A 20488-nucleotide genomic window follows, 5' to 3' on the forward strand; every position below is an offset into this window, starting at 1 on the left:
GGTCCCCCTGAGCCCAGAAACTCAACTTGATCAAGTTCAAGCTCTTTAGGCTCAGTTTCCCTCAGCTCTGCTAGATCAGCCTCCTCAGAGACTTGATCCTCAACCTGGGGCAAGGGGGAAGGCAAAGCCTTACCCTTACTGCTCTTCTTCTTGGGAGGTGTCTGGTCCATAATTTCAGGATCCAGCACCTGTTCAGTGGGGCATCTTCTGGCCTGTGACCTAGTCACTGCAAGCACATGTGCTGGCAAGCCTAACATCTCCATGTGAGTCCTCTGCTCCACTTCTGACCATTGTGATGACTCCAAATCATTGCCCAACAAACAATCAACTGGGAGGTCTGAACTGACTACAACTTTCTTTTGTCCCTTCACTCCACCCCAGGAGAAAGCTACAATTGCCACACTATGACTAGTAGTGACATTGCTGGCATTGGTCACCAGGAAATCAGTACCTGGCATGATCTGTCCAGGGTCCACAAAGTTAGGTGTCACCATGGTGACACTGGCACAAGTGTCCCTATAGGCCTGAGCCATTTTGCCATTAATCAAAGGTGTCTGCCTGTATTTGCCCAAAGTATTGGGACTTATTTCAGGGGACATATCCATATCCCCTGTACAGACAAGGACAGCCTGAGTGAGTGTGCCAACTAAGTTGTCAGACCCCTCAGTACCCAAGGTTAACCCAACTAATGCCTTGGGAGTGACACTACCACTACTGACTGTACTAGGGGGTGCAGTTGCTTTAGGAGCTGTAGTGGCAGGAGTTTGTCCTCCTCCTCTTTTGGTGCACTCACTAAACCAGTGAGATTTACTTTTGCAGTACTGGCACCACCTTTTTGACTGGCCTTCTTGAGTCTTCTTCTTCTGGGAAGCCTGACCCCCACCCTCTTTGGTTTGTTGGGGACCTGGTGAAGACTTCTGGTCATTTTGCTCATTCTTAACATTACCCTTCTGGTCTGCTTTCTTCTGACCACCCTGGTTCTGGTTCTGGTTCTGCTTGATCCTTGTCCTGACCCATTTGTCTGCCTTCTTTCCCAATTCTTGGGGAGAGGTCAGATCTGAATCAACAAGGTGCTGGTGCAGCAACTGGTTCTGACAATTGTTCAAAATTTGTTCTCTCATCATTAGATTATACAATCCTGTGTAATCTGTAACCTTGCTACCCAGCAACCAGCCCTCCAAAGCCTTAGTGGCACAATCCACAAAATCAGACCAGTCCTGAGACTGAGTTTTCTGGGTGTCTCTGAACAGCAACCTGTACTGCTCAGTGGTTAAACCAAACCCATCAACCAGTGTATTCTTCAGGACCTGGTAATTGTTAGCATCCTCCACTCTTGTAGTGAGGAGCTTATCTCTACCTTTACCATCAAAGGAGAGCCACAGTATAGCTGCCCACTGACTCTGGGGAATGTTCTGCACAGTGCAGGCCCTCTCCAGAGCAGCCATCCATTTCTGGATGTCATCCCCTTGCTTAAAGGGGGGCACTATTTTAGTCAGGTGTTTAGTATCTAAACCCTTCTCTCTATCTCTTGGGAGATTGCTGCCACCAGTGGGAGCTAGCCCACTCATCTGCTGCTCTCTTGCCAGGGCAAGCTTCTCTTTGGCCAGGGCAATTTCTTCCCTTTCAATCCTCAGTTCAGCTTGTCTCATCCTAGCCTCATGCTCCCTTCTCTGAGGGGAAGTAAATCTCCTCTGTGGAGGATTCCTTCTCCCCTGAGAAGAGGCATTAGAGTGCAGAGATCTATTGGAGTCCCTAGAAAGAGATCTATCTCTCCTAACTCCAAGGTTAGGCCCACTTCGGGTTAGTACTGGGGGGCCCCCAGATCCTAGCCCAAGTAAGTCTAAGTTGGTCTTGGTTAGCCTTCTGACTACCTCAAGATTCTTGTCTGCCTCATCCCCAGAGAGTACCTCCTGATCCTCCTCCTCAACTGCTGAATCAGTGTTGGGGAGGTCTGGATCCCCAGAGGTTCCCTCTAAGGCTGGCATGCTCCCATGTAACTGAGAGAGCTTTCTGGCATCATATGTCTCTAAGAGACCTATCAGAAAGGGAAGGGTGGGGTTAGACCCCTGCTTCAGTTTCCTGGAGACACAGATTTGTCTCATCTCCTGAAAATTGAGAGCTGCATATCTCGAAGTGACCTGTGGAGGGTCAACACTGACCAGGGGAGTCTCAGTAGAGTCCCCCTGAGTCGACATGCTTTTCTAGTGAGGTGTAAGTGGTGCACTTACCTACACTATATGTTTGCCTACTGATCCCTTGCTAGAGTTGTAGTTTAGGGTGTGCTAGGCCCTAGGAGCTACAACAGCTGGTTCAGTAGAACTCAGAGTATTCTAAGCTAAGTTATATGTACCTTTAGTACTTATGTGATCTTTCACAAGATATTCTTAGGGCATGTGTGGTAAAACAACAGCAAGCTCAAATCCCAACCGCTGCTCACCAATGTGAGAAGTTGGCCTGATGTGCAGTGCTCACTATTCTAGTGATCACTATATATCAGTCCAAACAACCCTTATTGATGATTGGTTGTAAGTCAACCTTATAGACCAGCTATCCTAGTAGCATGGATACGAGCAGTCTAAGGCTAAGACTCTAGAGGGCGTGTTAAGCCAGCTGTTTTACCATCACATTACCCCTTGAACACCCAGTGAAAGGACACCACACAAGTGTTATGAAAATAAACAATGTATTTATTAGAATCACAACAACCCTGTACTCTTTATGAGGACAGGGTGCTTAGCACACAACAAAACTCTTACGAAAATACTTTTAAGTTAGCACGTTACACAAATGCCCGAGGGGCACGAAAAACCATATACGCTAAAAGTGGAATGCGAATTACTAGCAGGTAAGTAACAGTTCTAATAGGCTTTGGAATCGCTAGGACTGGACTAGGGAATCGTTAGATTACTACTAGGAGGCCCAGGGGACTCGGGTGCAGAGTGTGCACTCTCACGCGGGATGCGGGACAAAGTCTATGGAAGCTAGAATTCACAAAGTTAGTGTTCACGGGCGAACCCGACCTGGTGGGAAGAAAACGACAGTGGATCCTGACCCTAGGATAGTGAGGCTATGCTGGGACACCGAAGTGCCGAAGTTACCTAGCCCAGGGGCTGCAGCTGCATAGGTCTGAAAAGACGTCGGGGATCTCGTTGCCGGACCAGGAGCCTGGAAGGAAGAAGTTGCTGGCAGGCGACCAGTGAAGGAAAGTTCGATGGATCCAAGCCTGGATCAAGGAAGAAGAAAACCTGAAAGCAGAGGGGACCAAGTTCTTGAATCACTAGCCAGTGATTAAGTGGGCACCAGGATGGCACCGGGCGAAGTCACCGCAGTCAGGTGAGTGGGCGCTGCTGGGCTCTGCAGTCTCTCGGACCAGGAGGCGTTGTCGGCGACCAGGATGGAGGTGCGAGCTGTCCCACGAAGGATGAAGTCGTTGGCGTCGAAGTTACCCAGGATTGGGCAACAAGCCTTGGCTAATTCAAGCCCACGCGGTGGACTCAAAATGGCGTCTTGAGTGGACCAGGAGGGTCCGGGGTGCTCCTCTTCTGGAAGGGAGCAAGGGCCAGTCTGGAGCAACCAGACCAGCAGCAGAAATGTCGTCGGGCGTCGTCAGGAAGGCCACAAGCCAACGGGCTAGTAGCCAAACAACGCGGTGAGCAGCGGAAAGCAGAAGGGCCCCACGCAGATCGTGGAGATGCTGGGGGGCTGCACTTCGGAGCTGGAGCTGCTCAGGGTCGGGGCTTCTCGGACCCCAAAGCACTCACCAGTGGAATACTCGGCGGGCTTGCTGGAAAGAAGTCGTGCAGTCTTGCAGATGGCCGGTCCCTTGAGGTCTCGTCGCACCCACGGTTCTCAGCTGTGCTGTAGAGGTGGGTAGAGGTCAGAGGTGCCAGGGAAGCCGGTTCTCGTCGAGCTGGGCAGTCGGATTCCGGAGGAAGGACTTACAGCAGACCGCAGTGTTCTTAGATGGTGCCTGCGGATGCAGGGTGACTACTCCTTAGTCACAAGGGAGAAATCTTTAGGAAGAAGTCTTGAGTTCCTTTCGCAGAAAGTAGTTTCAGGATTCAAAGATGATCTGATTTGGAAGGGGGCCAGTCTCTACCTTTATCCTGTAAAAAGGGGCTGGCACGCGACTAAGTCCTGCCCTATGGGTGGGACTAGGAGGGGGGTGGTTACACCCACTTCCTTGGCGGGCTTTTCCCCAGCACAGGGTCTGGAGTGACCCTGGAACTGGTTCAAGCCGGCCTATGCACAGTGAGCACCGGGGTGCTACTTGCAGTCACCTTCCTCTAAAGCCCTGCCTACCTACAATACACAAAACCCTGTCTGGGACGGTGCTGGCACCGCCCCTGGCAGGAAACCCTTTGTCCTTATCTCCTGCTCTGGGAGGACTCCCAGCAGCAGGAGGGCAGACTTGTGTCTCGGTGGCAGCATCCATTTTGTGGATGCTAAGGCTCTGTCTGACTTTTAACCGGGTTATAGGTTACATGCATGTCGTGTCCCTCTAGAAGGGTGGAATGCTAACCCCGTCGCCAGAATTGGCGAGGGGTTAGTATTCCAATTCGTATGACACCTTACTCGACATGTTTTGATAAAGCGATACCAGAGTTGGCATATAACCGCGAGGATTATAATGCACTTAAGAGTATATGGTATGCGATATCATGGAAACGGCTAAGGGATGGATCCCGAAAGCCGCAGACAGGCTCAGCTCATGCCAGAGCACCATCTCACACGATTCCAAGCACTCTGCCTTCAGGATTGTTAAGGCCTGCCATAGGAGTGACTGATAGGAGATCTGTGTGTCCATTTTAGGGTTAGATATAGGCATACTATATCTAAAGCAAAGGGTGAGTACACCACCTTGCCCCAGCTGTCGTGCAGCCAGTTGTGTCAGTTTTAGTTAGTCAATCCAGGGGTGGCATAATACATGCTTCAGCCCCTGGGAGACTTCTGGGTGCACCTCAGCCCTGGGTACAGGGACTTGGAGAGGGCCCAGTGCCAATTCAGTACCTGAGTACAATTTGGATAGAGAGAACAGCTAGGCTGTGGGTCTGATTAGCAGGCCCACAGCCAGGGAAAGTCGTAAACCAGTGCAGCAAAAAGCAAAAATCTGGGTGATCATAGGATTGCAGACCCTACTCTCCTACAAAGATCATATTATCCTTTTATAGTTAAGGGAAGGCTATGTTTATTTTACATTATTACCATCAGGCAACAGATAGCAGGGCCTGATAATGAGCAGTGCATAGTCAGATTTATGACCCAAGCTGGGGCACAGAGATGAACAACTGAAGCAATGAGGTATTTAACTCTGAATAAAATACCTTGTCAACTCAATATTGGAACTGTGAACAAAATTATGTTTCTGATTATTTTTAAATGGGAGAAAATAAAAATGAAAGGTTACCTTAATGTTTAAGTTAACTCTTCATATTAATGTTTGCCCATTTCAAGGTGTTGCATTTACAAATAGCAGGCCGCCTCTTGCTCCCAGTGGCAAGTAGACACTGTGCCATATGTATAACTTAAAATACAGCCATTTTTTTTCAATGAGAGAAATTTAAAGTGCAGAAAAACGTTGCATGTTAGGAACATTTTCTACACTTTAAATTTCTCCCATTATAAAAATGATTGTATGTTTGTGTTATACATATAACGGTGCCACATATGGCAAAAGGTGTCAGAAATTCCTGCCTCACAGGAAACAGATTTAGCTGTATTATTTTTCAGCATCCACATGGTATCCATATTAGTCTTGTGGCAATGTGTATTTAAGGGCAGGTTATGTGTTTTCTTGTAAATCTACTAAGGCTTGTTAGTGGCATTACTAGTGCCTGTTGTGGGAGAAGCTTAAAAAGCTCATTGTGAACTTTACTGCCATTTGCCAATGCTTGATGAGGAATGCACAGCATCAGGACACCTTGTCTGTGACTATTTTATTGACAAACTCTTGTTTCTTTAAAGATACCAATGCGCGCTGAGAAGACGCGCGCACTGGCCTTGTTGGCAAGTTGCCAGGAAACCGATGTGCGATCAGGAGACACGCACACCAGCATTTTTGTTATGTCACGAAAGCAACAGTGGGCCGGCTGAGCACGCGACTATGACGTTACCAAGCACGTTGCTCCAACGAAACAGGCAACACCCTGGGAAAAACTATAAATAGCCACGCCCACATCGTACGCGCCGCTTGGCTTTCTGCTATTGACGACGAAGTGGGAACTCCTTTGGCCTCGCCTCCTGAATCGTGTCATCCAAGTCTACAAGGAATTCCCCTCTTCGTTCTTTGGCATTGGAGTCTGCAAGGAATTCCCTTCTTCGTTCTTTGAGCCGGCTCAAGACGAAAGGACAGCAAAATGAACATTGCGCACAGAGAGAGCTAAGTGTTCATTGCATGATTTTCACTTAGCTTGCACTTCGTGTTTAGGATATCACATGTAACTTTCAAAAACACTTAAATCTTTATTGTGTATTGCCAGTTCTTGACTTTTGGATATCAGCTCTTCGGGCTGAGTTTAGCATATTGCTGGTTTCTTGTTTAATCATTAACCAGTTCAGGCATTTGGTGTTTAATTTACTCTGAACTACATTGTAGTACAGATGAAGACTCATTAAGCGATTAACCTATGAAATGCTCAGGAGGGAATTGGTACAATTTAGAGTATCCTAAGTACAAATTGTGTAATGAATATGAAGACTAATATGTGTTACATTTATATTGTTTCATAGAACCAGTTGTTTTGTTCCATAAAAATCTGTGTGAAACAACCTCATAAAATTGCATACATCACAACGCAAAAAGAGGTAATTGCTTAATAAAGTGACAAATGTTTATGTGATATTGAGGAGGGTTTCTGAGTTTGTTTGTCTAGCTTATACACTTCATTTTGTCCTTAGGCAAGACAAGCGTTAAGCCGGTACTTAAGAAATCTGAATCCTGGCTGGCCCAGGCGCCGAACAGCAGCAGTCTTTCTCTTCTCTTGTCTCTCGTCCCATTCCCCTTCCCTCTTTGAACACTTGTTGGAACTCCTGTTACAATCATTAGTGCTGAGAGGTGTTCAGGGGGATTGAGGAGCAGTCATCGCCCCCACAAACAAACCTGGATTTCAGGTGGGTGGATGACTCACATTTAACAAAAGGTATGTCCTGCGCTTTAAGTAAATACCACACAGGCTCTTAGTCACCCATACCAATATATGCCATACATAGGCACACATGTTCACACATCCCCAAAGAGCATGCTCTCACTGACACACATGGCAGCCCTGTCATAGTACACCTAGTCAAAGTATTTTGTTCAAACCAAAGTATCTGGGCCTATGGACATTAGGCTTAAAGTCAATAAAGCTGAGCATGGGGGTGCTTGGTAACAATTCACAAGTTGTCTAGCCTTCAGTAAAGCACAATGATTTTAATTGATTAGAAGTAGATCTAAAATCCACCCTGCATCGCTCTTTGGTGGTAGAAGTTCCCAAACCACCATGAATAATTTTGTATGTTTCATTTTATTCCTAATTTTCTTTTCTAAATTCCATATTACAGCTATTGTTTCTTAGAAGTAGCTCGCACTACAGAAAAGGTTGGAGGCCTCTGCTCTAACCTCTGCATGCTCAGGAGCATAAACTTTAAATAAAATATCTCATAATGGACAACCCAGTGAAGTAACCATCTAAGTGGTCTATGAACATAAGAAATACCAGAAAGAGACCTGCAGAGCCCCTCCAAGCTGCCAAAGTACTAAAAGCAACAAACTGTGTGCCTATCTCTCACCACACTTCTCCATCCATCACACTGCTAAGTGCTGCGCCTCATAACACGATAATCGCATCTTGGTTGCTCTGACGAACAACCTGGAAACACTTCCCACCAGTGGCAGCTGGTGGCAGGGCAGGGTAGATGGTCGTGGGAGGGGGCCAAGGGTCAGGACTAGAACGGAAAAAATAACAATAATAAAAAATAAGAACTTACCTTTTCTGCTTCTCTCCAGACAGGCTCCCAGACTCCCCTGCGGCCAATCCTGACGCTGCTCACACAGCGTCCGGATTAGCCGAAGCCTCCTTGATTTGAGCTTCCAGGGAGACTGGGAGCCTGTGTCAGCTGTCTCCAACCCGGCAGCACAGCTGGGATTGGAGACAGCTTCAGTGCGCATGTCTGTTTGGCCCTCCTGAGATGGCCGGCCAAACCCACATGCGCACTGAAGGCAGTGCACCTACCACTCCATCATCCTGTCATTCTCTGGTCCTGCCCCCAAGACTCAAGTTGGCACACTTAGAATTAAAATAAAACGATGATAAAATGGGTTTCAAACCCGTTTTATTATCATTTTATTTTTCAGGTTTTTGAGGGTGCTGGCAGGGGGAGGCACATTCCTCCGCTATAGCATTGGAGCCACCGCTGCTTCCCACATGGGATCAAAACATAGATTGCATCCTCCCAAAAACACATCCTACAAGGTGTAGCGTGCTACCCATGTAGCCAAACACTTCAGCATACCACACAAGGGTAGTAAGCGCTATATATAAATATTGCAATGCAATACAGTTGAAAAAATCGTACCATACTTTGTGCAATAGTACAAAGGAAAAATAATCACCAGTTTGAACTATAGTTCTCACCCCGCAAGGTTTTCTATCAAAAAGCCCCATGAAATACAAAATTTCAATCCCAAACTATAGAAAAATAATCAATTATCATCATTAAATAATGCATGCACTATTGCACTTCTTATCGGATGAATAAACCAGTGTAGTATTGAATACTTTCGCTCGAGCAACTATGGTGAATTAATTATGCTTTGCTGCCCCCTTGTGGCATATGAAAATGGTGCAAGTATTTTCCGAAAATATTATTTGTATTTCGGGAAATCCATTTTGTTTTCAAAATCTTCTGAACGTACTTGTGAAGATCCTTTATTAAAATAAAAGCGCTTTGTTGTATTAAAACAATTTCTCTGCAGAAAAGCTGATTAGTTGTAAAAAAAAAAAGAAATATCGCCGAATGGGAGAGTATCACGCATGCATACACTCCCCAACCCTGCATAGACTACATCTGTCATACATAAAAACTGAAATCCAAGTGCAGGCATTTGCCGCCCGAATCACCCTGACAGCCTGCGACTTCTCATTCTCAGAGATATTCTTAATAATGACCTCACACAATCTCTGCTGTACCCTTCACCAGCCAGTCTACTGGTTGCTGGTGAAGTGATTTTTACAGGTCCTGCTTGACCTAGCAAGTTAAAATATGCTCCACAAATCAATCAGAACTCGGCAGGTCCTGGACGGCAGATTAAGGAAGTACTCGGTTCCATCGCCCCGGCTACACTTTTTTTTTTTTTAATCTTTATTTTCAGTTTTCATACACAGTAATCAGGAGACAATATTAAAGTGGGACATTGTCAGGCGTTTCAAATCTTTGGCAAAAATATTCCACGCCATCAGTAAACCAACATCAGGCAACAGTAAAGCGAGCATCTGGCCAAAGGGCAAAGGAATATACAGGCTGTACAGTTCAAGGATATACGATCAATAATTCAGTAGCGTGAACAGACTACATTGATTGTGGCATTTACATCATCTACAACCTATTGCATACAATGACACAGGTGTGGTACAATGTAGTAAACGTATAATATACGAAACCACCAGAAACCCATGTCCATACCATATCGTCTCAGCCAACCCCTTCAGTCACAATGTCGCATTCAACTTGCATATCAATGTCTCTACATCTCTCGGCAATGTATGCTCTATAAGGGCCGCATATGTCTTTTGGGCGTGAGGAGCTCGGCATGAGAGAAGAGTAGGTTTCACTATTTACGTTACAATAAGCTAGGCTGCGCAGCCAGGCCTTCAATGTGGGAGCCATTCTCCTGCCCAATACTAGTGCTATTTCCTGCTTAGCCAGCAGAAACCCAAGAGCCGCAAACCTTCTTATCTTTTTGGGAAAGTTGATCATGTATCCCATGAGTGTGATCTCCGGGGTAGGGATCAGTGACAGGGAAGTCATTTCACCTAATGTAGCATGTACCTGTTCCCAATACGGCTTTAGCCGCCCCGGCTACACTTAGCGCTGCCACCTGTCCAGCGGCGGCTCCTCTGCTCAGGCGGACGAGTGTCGCCCTACTGCTGTGAGAGCAGTGGAAAAAGTAAAAGTAAATTGGTAATAACATTGTTATTATCATTTTATTTTTCGTACCAGCTACGGGCTATGTTAGGGCTGAGGTCACAGAGAGGAGGACTGGTTTGTGCACCATAAGTGCGCATGACAGTTTGCCGGCGTCTTGGGCTGGCCAAACAGTCATGTGCACTTAGCATTTCTAAACCTAGCTGTGTTTCACAGCCGGATGGAGAACAGTCCCAAGGCCCCCAGGCACAGTCTGAGGGGCCAAATGTGCCACTCAGACCACTCACGAAACTGCTGTCATGCTGGTGACAGCAGCGTCGTGATTAGCTTAGGAGTGCCTGTGTGCTGTCAAGAGCCAGGAATACAAGAGGACAGAGGAGTAGCTGCAGCGTAATGAGGTAAGTGCTTAAAAAAAAATTATTTTTAGTCGTACACACCGCTGCACCACCCACAATAGCAGCTGCCACTGCAACTTTCTGAGAGAAAAATTCTGGCCATTAGTTGTTGTTTTAAGAGTCTGCAAAATCCAGTACATGATACTAACTAGGACCTTAAACAAAATTGTATGCATTCCTTTATATCATGACTTTTCTGCCTTTGTTTCCTTTAATTATTATTTAGGGATCCTTAACACAGCTCTAGAACACATTAAAACGTGTTTTGAATTCATATTTACTGTTTGAAATATACAGATAAGGGCTAAAAATAGTGACTTTAGGTGATTTCGCTTATTTTTGTACCGGTCAGATAGCAACCCTAGCTGCACTATATGCCGGCCAACGTTGCAGCTCAGCATCACTATATACCAGCAGCAAAACCAACCAAATCTGCTGAAAACTGATTCCCACCAACCAGTGCTGTAAAGTAGGAGGGATCACGCTGGATCTTGGCGTCAGTAGCTATTTCCCCTGGAAATATGCTGAATTTGTCCTGGTGTCATTTTCAGACACCTGGACAAAATGCAGCAGTGCCTGCCTGTTATTTGCATCCCGTTTGGAGCAGCAAAATGCAGCCAGTGAGGGAATTTTCTAATTTTACTTCCAGCTGTGCACACACAAAGGCCTGATCTAAAATGCTATCAGCCCTCCTTTTGTTCAAGTATCACCCTGGTTGGGAGCTATTTGGAGCCTACTACTGAGATGCCAATGCAAATGAAAGAAACAAAGGCACACAGCGTATCACTTCACAAGTACTTTAGAGAAACTATGACTTAAAGGCAGGGTTTTGACTTTGTCCAACCCATATGTAAGACATGCCCATGCAATGTAAGATTTATCTGTGTGTATGAGTAATTACACAATGATTTAAGTGGCACCTTTAATTCTTTTACTACACTTCTCACCGCAGTGTATGATGTCAGAACACTTTACATCACACAGAGATGCACATAAATCATACAAAATTTGTAACTCCGCACAGGAAAGGTTACAAAAGACAATGAGGGCTATAAGGGGACAAGAATCACAAACCATCCATACTAGTAGACATTATTTGTTAAGAGTGAATGATCGGGAGAAACACAAAGTCAGGACATAAAACGTAATGGAGTGATTGTGGCGGTCTGTAATGTCAGACTTTTTACTTTCCAAATGACCCCTTATTTGCAATCTTAGAATAACAACAGATTGAGAGAAAAATAAAAAACCCAATAAGGCTCTAAACCCATGACTTACAGTTTACATGTAGATCCTTGATGCAGGTAAATAGATCACTGCACCATATTAGAAGGGCTGTAACTTATGAACCGGCAGCAGCAAAATGATCTAGACCAGAAGTGTTATGTTATCGCTATTATAATCCCCTCAAATTTACTGGGCACACAAAGATCTCTGCAGCAGATTACTTAACCGTTTAAGATATTTTAAAAAGCAGCCTTGTGTGGCCAATTAAGCAAACTAGAACAGATTTACTGTCACATATGGCCTTGTTGCCAATTTCTTTGTAGCAGATTCTTTCTTAAATCAGTGAATAAGTTGACTGTAAGGCTCTGCTTTTCAAGCTCGGCCCCTTCTGACTCCCCCCTTTCCTCTTCCGCAACTTGACCTACAATTTATGGGTTCCTGGTGTAAATGTTTTCCAATTCCATCACTGCCTCCAGCCACAAATACTCCACCAACATGGCAAGGTGGTTGAGTTCCTCCCCGTTTTCCCTACACTCTGTAGCGAGAGCATGTCCAACTGTACTCAAAAATGTAAGCACTGTATTCTGGGCAACGACCCACCACCTCAAAAAACCTGATTCACAAGGTTTGAAATCCTGGAACTAGTATGCATAGTGGTCAAGAATGCCAGCAAGCTACTTAAAATGCTCTACTAGTAGCAAATCCTGAAATCCTCATTGCACGTCATGCATTCAAAGTTACAACTACAACACATACAACCTATTTCTTCTTCCAATATGTTGATACATTTCAAGATCATCCACAGTTGGAATCTAAAGGTGTTCTTAGGTCTTTGTTCTATTGAACTGGGATGGAAACAGCTACTGGCCTGTCTTACATTATACAAGTTTGGCTGTACTGTTATACATGGAGACCTGATTTGAAATAGCATAACATCGTTCTCCCACCAGTAAAAGTCCTATACGTTAAATCCAACACCAGACCTCCAGCACTGGCTGAGGATACTCTTTTGCAGCCTTGCCATCCTATGTTACCCAGATGATGAAATGCTCATCTAACAGCCACCTCCAAATATTTGAACACAAGCTGGTCAGAGTGTTGCAAGGTCCTGCCAAAATGCAGTATGTGCCCACAAAATACCCAAGTACCCTATGCCCCATGTGGACAAGGCAACCAAAAAGAGGATCTATGAAAGAAAGACCAAGCAATTGTGGGGTAAGGCAGTAAACCACTACTGGTTTTCAACAGTGAAGGCCACAAACCACAAAATCTTAGGAGGCAGGCAACTGGTCACAGCATTAATTAAACGAACCCAGGTTCACCCCCGGCTTTTGCTTACATAAAAAGCAGAATCACCAGCTCCTCTCTGGGACTCAGACTGCCAATGGTGTATAAAATTAACACCTTACAATACGAAAATCACTTTATCGGCACGAGCTAAACCTGCTCTCTAAGTGTAAAATCTAATTAACTTCCCCATTCAAACCAAGATGTGGCAGTCCATGAATCCCACCAGGATCTTAGCTGAGCTGTTGCCTTGTGGTCATAAAATCATCTTCAAAAGTAGAGAGCCTAAGAAAGAAGTATGAGAAGCAATTTATTGTGAGGAACTCACATTAACCAATATCAGCTGCAGTCCTTATAACAGCCTTTGAATTCCTCACGATACGTTGTACAGTCAATGCCAATCACTCATTCCACCATCAACAACAGCCTTCTTGAGGAATTTCTCAATCTGACCTCCCATCGCTGAACAACATCTCATTTCAGAAGATCCTCATAATGGGACATTGCTTGTAATAAAGTGGCTCATGTACTGTGGAAAAGATGGAATCACTGGACTTGAACCAGTAACCTACAGAGATAGTTGCTCACTGGATCTAATATTTTCCAGAATTCAAACCAGAGCAACTTGGAGGTTAAACCCCTATCCTGATCAGGTCACTTGCTAATCATCATTGACAAAACTAGGAAGATAAGAGTCTCCTGCCCTACCTGGGTTTCCTCAAAAGGGTTAACCCAACCTACTTCAATAAGTTTTTATCATGTAGGCACGGTCACATCAGCTGAAGCTTCACCTGAGCACCTCCTAAAGGCCCCTTTAAGTGAACATTACTGCCACACCACTAAAGGTCGTTCCTTGCTAACAGTGGAGACAATCAGTCACCAAAAAGAATAACAAATGGTTCAGCTGGAATCTTACCTCCACAAAAAATCAGCCACTCCAGAAACTCTGGCTGCCATCATAATAGCCACATGCACTATTGAATATATGACGATACACCGCGAGCAAATACCACACGGTAGATTACAACGCGGACGTTACATCGTCCGCGTTGTTACCACACATGGCATTACATCGCAAGTCGTTTCTACGACTTGCACTAGATGGCGCGCTGGACTTAGGAACAGTATAAATTACTATTCCTACTGCAGTTAGCGCAACAGCAGGGAATGTGTTGGACTTAAAATTCAACACATTCCCTGGTATTGCACGCCATCTAGAGCAAGTCGTTGAAACGACTTGTGATGTAATGCCATGCGTGGTAACAACGCGGACGATGTAACGTCTGCAAAGTTATCAACCCGCGTGGTACTACCAGCGTTGTAAACGCTGTCTCCGCACTGGTTTTGACCATGAACCCTCAAGCCTGAGAGTCCTCAGCTTCAGAAAGATATGGATTTGACATCGAGATCTTAGAGTCGACTTGAAATGCAAACAATTTTTAGAAAACGACCCTCTTCAAGCAAACATTTGGTGCAGGCATAGCAGAATAAGGCTATCCTCGCACGCTTCAGGAATCAGACCACACTAGTCAGCACTTACCACTATGAGACTATGGCAACCACTATCTATCATTTAATGGGGGATTGGTAATGGGTTTTCTAGTTGGCTAGGATTTGCGCCTAAGCCAGGCAGAATCCACCACTCTAATCAGGATAAGGGGATTACATGTCTAAAATAACCCCTGCTCACCCCCTTGGTAGTTCAGCACGAGCGATCAGACTTGTGTCAGAGGCAGTGTGTAAAGCATTTGCACATAACCAGCAGTGATACAGTGAAAACACTACAAAATCACACCACACCTGTTTTAGAAAAATATCCAATATTTATCTGTGTAAAACATAACCAGAACGATAAAAATCCAACATACAGTCATCAAAATACGAATAATGCAAAAATAGACTTTATATAGAGTGTCTTGAAGTTGTTAGCTCGGTCCAGGGCTATCACAGCATCGTGAACAGCTGTGTTATCGGAGACCCGTAAAATAGTACCTTTGGAGATGCAGGGCATCGGACCTTGCAGTGAGCTCTGGAGTAGCGATGTCAGCAGGCGTCGGTTCCGGGCGTTAGTGCAAGAGTTGTCGGGCGCTTGAAGTCACACACATTGCAGGTCAAACTCTGTGAGTTTGAAGTCAGGAGCGCAGGCGTCGGGGCTGCGGTGTGAAGTTGAGGCGTGCGACGTGCGATGCCCTCAAGTTGGGGTGCAAGCAGCAGCTTGGTGATGGTCGTCCAGCGGCGTCGGTGAGACCAGGGATGCGGTGCAAAGTGGAGCAGTGCTCGTAGTGGTACTGACAGGTCACGGTGCAAGCAGCGGCGCTGTCGCTGCTGAAGCGCTGTCATTGGTAGACCCAAGGCTGCGGTGCAAGACAGGGCAATGCATCGTGTGGGGCCCACAGGTCATGGTGCAAGCAGCGGCATCGCTTGACCATCTGAAGTCGATGCCGCTGACGTGGGTTGGCCAAGATTGCGATGTGGGATGGGGCAGTGCGTTGAGTAACCTATGAGCGGTGCCCCAAACCATGGTGCAGGCAGCGGCATGGATGTCAGCTTGGTGAGTCCAGGGCTGCGGTGTGAAGTGGGATGGTGCTCCATGTTCTCCACAAGCAGTGGCCACTGACATCGTTGGGGATACCAGGGCAGTGGTGTGAAGTGAGGCGATACGGAGTGCGCGGCCCACAGGTCACAGTGCAGGCAGCGGCTCTGTGGCGGCGTCGGTAAGACCAGGTTGCGGTGTGAAGTGTGGCGGCGCCCTCTTTGATGCCTTCAGGTCACAAAGCCGCTGTTGACGGTGTCGGGCTACCTTTTTCTCCTCTGTGGCAGCTGAAACATCAAGTTCCAGAAGTCAGTACCCGGAAGATGTTGAAGTCCTTAGATTTACCTGAGATTTCCAACAGGAGGAAAGCTCTACATCAAGCTTGGAGATACTTAGGATGCCCTAAAGCACAGTCTAGTCATTCCCTGCCCAAGACAGCAGTAACTGCAGGCCAACCCAGCAAAGTGGTAGTCTCTCCTCACAGCACTTCCAGCTCTTTTCCTGGCAGGTTCCTTTGTCCAGCAGTAATCTAAAGTTCTGGGGTCAGGGCGCCAATATGTATACCACATTTCCCTTTGAAGTTGGCACAAACAAAGTTCAACTGGCATACATAATCTAGTTCTGCCTGGCTCAGGCCAGGCTCACTCAAGGGGATAGAGACGGCATTGTGGAAGAAAGACACAGACCATTCAGGTATAAGCAACAACTCCTCCCACTACTCTAAATGCAGCCAGGTCTATTCACCCTGGCTAGGAGTCACCCAGGATAGGCAGAACACCTTCAACCCGCCTTGTGTCTGTCTAGTGTGAATGCACATCCCCTGCTCCCGGCAATCTAAACCCAGACAGCTAATACACAAAAGGCAGAGGCACTCCGGATGGTTAGACAAGATAATACCCACTTTCTGAAAGTGGCATTTTCAAACACACAACATACAAATTATTTTCACTAAAAGATGTGTTCAGGAAGCCCAACTCAATTTTTCCATCTTGTTCCAATAGAAAGTTATGCGTGTAAAATCTTACAAGCCAACTCCCATGTTAAGCCTATGGGACAGACAGTCTTTCAATAGTGAAAAACGAAATACACCGTACTTCACTATCAGGACATTTCATACACACCAGTACGTGTCCTTCCTTTCACATACACTGTACCCTGGGGGTACCTTGGGCCAACCTTAGGGGTGACTTAGATGTAAGAAAAGGGAAGCGAAGGGCTGGCTAGAGGGTGCACTTGCCAGGTCAACATGGCAGTTAAAAACTGCGAGCAGACACTTAAGGGAAGGTTTGAGACACCTTTGAAAAGCAAGTTAGAGAAATCATCTTGACAGGATAAGCAGAACTACTAGAACAAATATGAATGTACATGGTATTGTGATCTAGGCAGTCTCACGCCTATAATACAGAGCGTGGCTTCCATTGGAACAGTAGTATATAGGAGGGTCTATCTCATGTGAATTTTAGTTCACTATGGTCACTCCAACTACTAAGTTTATTTATTTATTTATGATGTATACAGTGCTACAAGCAACCAAAATACCATGCCCTCAGAGTACTCAAGCAGGTAAGATTGGGATAGAATAACTACAGGAGAGAGAAGGTGAGGACAAGAGGAATTCTAGTTTTAGGCATTTAACCTGCTGGTTCCTGCTCAGAGATTTGAAAGGACTGTATAACCGTGAATCAAGGAAAATGGAGAGGATGAAAAACTCAAGACTTGTGTAGAACTGGGTGAGGACATAGGGCTATAAGTTGTACACATATCTGAGAGTCAATACCAGTCTAAGATGGAATGAAAAGAGTTCCAACGTGAGGTCAGGGAATGAAATGAAATGCCTATGAACTTGCTGTAAAGGATTCAAAGGTAATGGACAGAATGCTTGAATTAATATCAGCCACTGGTAATTACACAAGCTGCATCCCAATCCATAGTTATTTTGCACACCATGTAACCTCAGTCTGGACCCAGCCATGTACAAATCAGTCTTGACTAGTTTCCAATGGGAACAGGCCAGCCTGAATAGCCAGCCAGGTCCTCCTTTAAACCGGAGCACAAGCAACCCAGGACCGATTTCACCCTAGTTAGGGTTCATCAGACAGGTATAATTTAGTTTCAGTGACACAGTGTGCACTGGACTCATGTCTGAGAATACTTGTCCCACTTAGGGTGACACACTATAGTATGCAAAAGTGATGGATGAAGCGCTTTAATTAATCTCAGGCACTACTAATGACTCCTTTCCAGGATTGACTATGGCAACGCCACTTTGGCTGGCACCCCTAAAATCCATCTTGCTCCAATTAAATCTGTCCTCAGCCTTGCTGCTAGACTAATCTCTGATTGTAGAAAATTTGATCACATCTCCCCCGTCCTCAAAAATCTCAAGTGGCTCCCAATAGAAGGTAGATCCACCTATAAGATTGCCTGCATCACCCACAAAGCTCTCCACCAAAACACCCCTTCCTACCTTGCAACAAAACTACACAAAGCAGGTTGCTCTAGATCCCTGAGGAGCACAAACTCCCTTGTCCTGATCCCACCTAGACTAAAATGTCAAAAGACCCAATCCCGTGCGTTCTCTGGTAACGCTCCCACAATCTGGAACTCTCTCCCAAAAGATATCTGTTGCAACCCCTCTTACCCTCTCTTCAAAAAAGAACTAAAAATACTTCTTCTCAACAAATATTGGGGTATCTAATGTTACTGACACTGTACATGTTCGAAGTATTGGGTATCTATGTTAATGACACCTTACACGTTCACTCCCCTCTCCTCTATTATGCACTCCTCTTTACTCCCCCTCTCTATGCCCTCATACTTTTACTCCCCCTCTCTTCACCCCCCTCTCTCTCCTAACTTTCACTATCCATTCCCATCTCAATTTCGATCTCTATTCTCTTTGCCCCATTAGACATTCTGATTACACTATCATTTAGTAACTCGTTCTCGCTTAATTTTTAGTTTATTTCATTGTTTGTTTTCACCTACCTTGTAAAGCGCTCTGATACTCTCGGGTCCAGTAGCGCTATATAAAACCTTTGAAATAAATAAATAAATAAATCATTTTTATGCACACCATACCACCTCAGTTTGTACGCAGCCACTTGCAAATCGGTCTAGACTCTGCTCCAATGGGAACAAACCTGTCCAAACCTCCAGACCAGGTCCTTCCTGAACCAGAACACAAGCAACCCAGGACCAGTTTCACCCTAGTTAGGGCTCATCAGCCATGTATAGCTTGGTTCCATTGACACAGTGTGCACAGGACCTATGTCTGGGAAGACCCGCTCCACCTAGGGCGACACACTAAAGTATACAAAAGTGAAAGATTGAATGCTTGAATTAATCCTTAGTATAAACTTGCTGTGGCAGAACACGTCTCTAGAGATTTAAATGTGATGGGTTTTTATTTTATTTTAATTTATTTAAGCATTGTGATGTTCACGCTCCGCCCCACCATAAGTTCCCCAGCTACCCCCCATATAAAAACATATAAGACATTTCAATCATATATAGAACCATAGTGAAAGAAAAAACATACATAAGGCCTGCTTACAACCTAGCTGTAGTTACTGAGCCGTCAACCTCCAAGGGGGCAGGGACCCCTGCGTGTCCATCTAGCCCACTCCGACTGGAACAATTCCATAATCCGCTGGTGCAGAGGGGGTCAGTTGCTGGGCTTGTAAATATGCCCTGAAGGGCCCCTATACATATTTGGGCCTGGAGGAGGGGGGGGGGGAGCGCTGCTGCATAAAGGTCGCTGTTCATAGAGCAAGAAGCCATACTCTTCAGCCAACCCTTCACCGAGGGAGATGTCCTGCCACCCCAGTGGATCACCACCTCCCGTTTGGCCAGGAGAAAACTAATAGCAACAAACCTGCGCACGGCCAAAGGGAACTGTATAACGTATCCCAGCAATGCTATCTCGGGCAACTGGGACATTGGCACCTGAACCATTTCACTAATTTTCCCATGTATGTCCACCCAATATGTTCCAAGCCAAGTGTACGAAGTCAGCATTTGGGGAGTGGCACCTGGTGCAGTGATGCGTCCTAGCTGGGTCAATTCTATGTAGCCTGGCCGGGGTAATGTACATCCTACGCAAACACTTAAAGTGCAGCAGTTTGTGTCTACTGTTGAGGGAGATCCTATCAGTGACCATACAGTAGGCATCCCATTGTTCGTCTGAAATCGGACCGCCAAGGTCCTCATCCCAGGCTTTACGTGCCCTGCCCTCATTAAGTGGCATAATCGCTGCGCATGACTTGTAGAGTTGAGACACGATGTGCACCCCTTTTTCACTGCCAATGACTCTAGTGAGTGGGGGGAAGGAAGGTGTTTCTAAAGGGTAGCTTGGAAAGGTAGGGACACTGCAGGAGGCAGGGACTTTGTAAGTGGACCACGTCGTTGCACGGAGCCTCAAAGCCGAGCGACCATCTCGGTCTCCGGCTTGGACACGCTCCCCATTTAAATGTGATGGTTAATGCAACTGATAAGCTTTACTGAAAAAAATTGGTTTAACTTTTTTTTTTTTAATTAGAAGAAGTTATTTTCCAGCCTTAAGCGAGACAGGAGGGAGCTCCAGAGGGATGTGCAAAGGGTGTGAAGTGATCAACTTTTGAACTTCTTGAGGCAGAACCGGTGAAAAGAGCAGGTTTTGGGTCATGGATCTTACACCTCAGATGGGTTGGTATGTGACAAATTTGCTGATGAAGTGGGCAGGTCCTCGATGCAAGACTTTATGGATGAGGCAAAGCACTTTGATGTGTGCTCTTTCCCACATTGACAACTAGTGGAGGTCTATAAAGGTGGGCGTGATGTGATGGCAGAGGTACAATTTAAATGAGTTTAAGCCCTTTGGAGTTTGCAATAGCTTTGCTGGGCAGGTTGATGTAAAGGCTGTTGCTGTAATCCAGGCCGG

General features: G+C 45.7%; 1 protein-coding gene across 1 annotated transcript in view; it reads right to left on the reverse strand.

Annotated features, from left to right (window-relative positions):
• Positions 1-20488, reverse strand: part of LOC144827554 (uncharacterized) — a 324901-nt gene that overhangs the window by 107489 nt on the left and 196924 nt on the right. The gene's annotated exons all lie outside the window — the stretch shown is intronic.

Source organism: Lissotriton helveticus, chromosome 4_1 (assembly GCF_964261635.1).
Source record: "Lissotriton helveticus chromosome 4_1, aLisHel1.1, whole genome shotgun sequence".
NCBI classification, from domain to species: Eukaryota; Metazoa; Chordata; class Amphibia; order Caudata; family Salamandridae; genus Lissotriton; species Lissotriton helveticus.